Source organism: Sinocyclocheilus rhinocerous, unplaced genomic scaffold (genome assembly GCF_001515625.1).
Source record: "Sinocyclocheilus rhinocerous isolate Xijiao unplaced genomic scaffold, SAMN03320098_v1.1 scaffold323, whole genome shotgun sequence".
NCBI classification, from domain to species: domain Eukaryota; kingdom Metazoa; phylum Chordata; class Actinopteri; order Cypriniformes; family Cyprinidae; genus Sinocyclocheilus; species Sinocyclocheilus rhinocerous.
In genome coordinates, this window is record NW_015643640.1 from 181,952 (window position 1) to 185,339 (window position 3,388).

At 35.8% G+C, this 3,388-nt stretch overlaps 1 protein-coding gene across 2 annotated transcripts in view; it reads left to right on the top strand.

The window, feature by feature from the left end:
- The first annotated feature begins 277 nt into the window (after positions 1-277).
- LOC107757583 (rho-related GTP-binding protein RhoH-like) overlaps positions 278-3,388 on the top strand; it is a 17,290-nt gene continuing 14,179 nt past the window's right edge. The window contains exons 1-2 of one of the 2 annotated variants that reach the window (XM_016575100.1): positions 638-655; positions 760-816. The gene's annotated coding sequence lies outside the window, so the exon portion shown is untranslated. Of the gene's footprint in view, positions 817-3,388 lie in introns of both variants that reach the window. The other variant, XM_016575099.1, reaches the window with a different exon arrangement.

Genomic DNA, 3,388 nt, shown 5'->3' on the forward strand with positions numbered 1-3,388 from the left:
GTTGAGTTTTGTCGAAAGCGCCTTTACCAGCATTGGCCCATAGAGTTATTAAACAAACAAACAAATGAGCTGTCGCATTTGTGTTAAACAGCACACCTGAACCAGCTAATCAAGCTCTTACTAGGCATACTAGAAACTTAAAGGCAGGTGTGTTGAGGCAAGTTGGAGCTAAACTCTGCAGGACCCTCCAGTTTGGGCAGCCCTGCTATAGAACATGCACTAAAGTTTGGATGCTTGGATTATTCTATTTCACTTCAACTTCATCCCAAGGCTATTTTAATACTATACCAGCTAACAGACCTTTCTAAAAGGGGTCTAATTGGTGATCAAATCATTTAAACTGGAAATAAGGATTCCTTTCAAAATGACTAAAATGTCTCCGGGACCCCACACAAAGAATCTTGTTCTTGTTTGTATCTTAGTTTCTTTTCCTTGCTGCATTTAGACCGTTTCATGCGTAATGAGTTCTTGACTGCAGAAGAAGCAAGACTCGACGCCGTAGATGTGCTGAGAACGTCACAGCGGAAGCTTAGAAGGGATTTGATGTACGATTTTACAGAGAAAAGAGATCAGCCTCGCATTTCACTTCCCTCTGCTAGAGGACGCAGCATATGCTCTGTCTGTGAAGGCATATATTATCTCTCTGTGCTCAAAGGTGCTTGAGTTTCCTGAGTTTAACAGTTTTTAAGTTTTGAGAAAAATGCAGCATTGGACTGAGGTCTGATCTCTTTCTAATGTTTCATTAAATTAAAATAACAGATGCTAAACTGAGTTTTATCTACGCATGTGAATCTCACGGTTGAAGGGTTCAAAGAGGTGAGTTGTTTTCTTCTTTGTAATGCATCTATTAATTATACCGTGCATCAGTTTAAAACTGTGGATCCATTTTTCTATAAATGCATTAAACTTATTTTGCCTGCATAAATTGATTACCAATCCAAACCTGATATGTATAGTGTTCATTATTTGTAAGGTTCTTAACCAGTTTAAATCGAAATTAGTTATTTTGTAAATTCAATATATTTTGTAAATATCAATTTTCACATCTTTAAAAAAAAAAGAAAAGCATAATATTATTGTTTCGGATTAATATAATGTGATTAACAAGGATTTCAATAAATTGTTTGATACTTTTTGTTGACATGTCAAATTTTTTAGTTACTAATTATTTTTCGATTAACAAAAATCTATAATTTTATTATACCTTGCAATGCTAAGTGAACAGCGTGTGTGTGTGTGTGTGTGTGTGTGAAGGGAGTTTTCTCCATCACCGATTATATTGTAATCCTTTAAATTTAGATTATGGTTTCCAATATTCATAGTATTTCTTTAACGAAACACACGAGACTTTACAAATCCTGTCAATAAGGATATAATTGTTGGAGTCATTTTATAACACCACATTTTCTATATTAGCAAAGAAATACACCGTAGAGGCTATTAAATGCTTGCCAGATTATAGGCCTGCTTCTCAAGAATATTCTGGCTGACAATGTTTCCAGTGTTTTTTCATACCGAAAAGTGTTTTCTGACAGTATATCACAACCATTTGGTCTTCTGTGGTATTAAGTAGAGCAGCTGTTTGAATCATCAGTGTACTTTCCTCTCATGACAGCCATGTTGCCATTTCGAGATTCATCTTTGAGGTTGAGTTTTGTCGAAAGCGCCTTTACCAGCATTGGCCCATAGAGTTATTAAACAAACAAACAAATGAGCTGTCGCATTTGTGTTAAACAGCATTTTTTAGAATACTATAGCCAAAAATGTGTCAATTCGACTTTAGTCGATAACAGGGCCGTTGTCAACGGGAAGCGATGTCTGAGGCCTACAATGAGAGGAGTCTACTGTGCTCTGTGGTGTTAGCGGGATATTCTATCGATTTCTAAGATCTAAGAATGATGTTGTAGTATGTCTTTGGTATTTTAAAGATATTAAAGGGATGACGAACACAAAAAAATGAGGGTGAGAAAAAGATGGAATTCTCATGTCATTCCAAACCTGTATGACTTGCTTTATTCTAATGAACACAAAGGAATGTATTTAGAAGAACGTTGGGGTCCAAACAACATCTGACTCCATAGTCATCGTATGGACCAAAAAAACCAACAAAAACCCAGAATGACACACTTTTCAAAATAATTTTAGAAAGAGAAAGAGAGTCATACAGGTTTGGAACGACACGTGGGTGAGTAAATGATGACAATGTCTTTTAAATGAAACTGTTTCTTTAAATATAAGACCACACTCTAAAAAATGCTGGGTTGTTTCAACCCAACTTTGGGTCAAATATGGACTAACCCAACCGTTGGGTTACATTTTTACATTACATTTTTAACCCAAAAGTTGGGTTAGTCCATATTTGACCCAAAGTTGGGTTGAAACAACCCAGCATTTTTTAGAGTGTGGTCTTATATTTAAAGAAACAGTTTCATTTAAAAGACATTGTCATCATTTACTCACCCACGTGTCGTTCCAAACCTGTATGACTCTCTTTCTCTTTCTAAAATTATTTTGAAAAGTGTGTCATTCTGGGTTTTTGTTGGTTTTTTTGGTCCATACGATGACTATGGAGTCAGATGTTGTTTGGACCCCAACGTTCTTCTAAATACATTCCTTTGTGTTCATTAGAATAAAGCAAGTCATACAGGTTTGGAATGACATGAGAATTCCATCTTTTTCTCACCCTCATTTTTTTGTGTTCGTCATCCCTTTAATATCTTTAAAATACCAAAGTCATACTACAACATCATTCTTAGATCTTAGAAAACGATAGAATATCCCGCTAACACCACAGAGCACAGTAGACTCCTCTCATTGTAGGCCTCAGACATCGCTTCCCGTTGACAACGGCCCTGTTATCGACTAAAGTCGAATTGACACATTTTTGGCTATAGTATTCTAAAAAATGCTGTTTAACACAAATGCGACAGCTCATTTGTTTGTTTGTTTAATAACTCTATGGGCCAATGCTGGTAAAGGCGCTTTCGACAAAACTCAACCTCAAAGATGAATCTCGAAATGGCAACATGGCTGTCATGAGAGGAAAGTACACTGATGATTCAAACAGCTGCTCTACTTAATACCACAGAAGACCAAATGGTTGTGATATACTGTCAGAAAACACTTTTCGGTATGAAAAAACACTGGAAACATTGTCAGCCAGAATATTCTTGAGAAGCAGGCCTATAATCTGGCAAGCATTTAATAGCCTCTACGGTGTATTTCTTTGCTAATATAGAAAATGTGGTGTTATAAAATGACTCCAACAATTATATCCTTATTGACAGGATTTGTAAAGTCTCGTGTGTTTCGTTAAAGAAATACTATGAATATTGGAAACCATAATCTAAATTTAAAGGATTACAATATAATCGGTGATGGAGAAAAC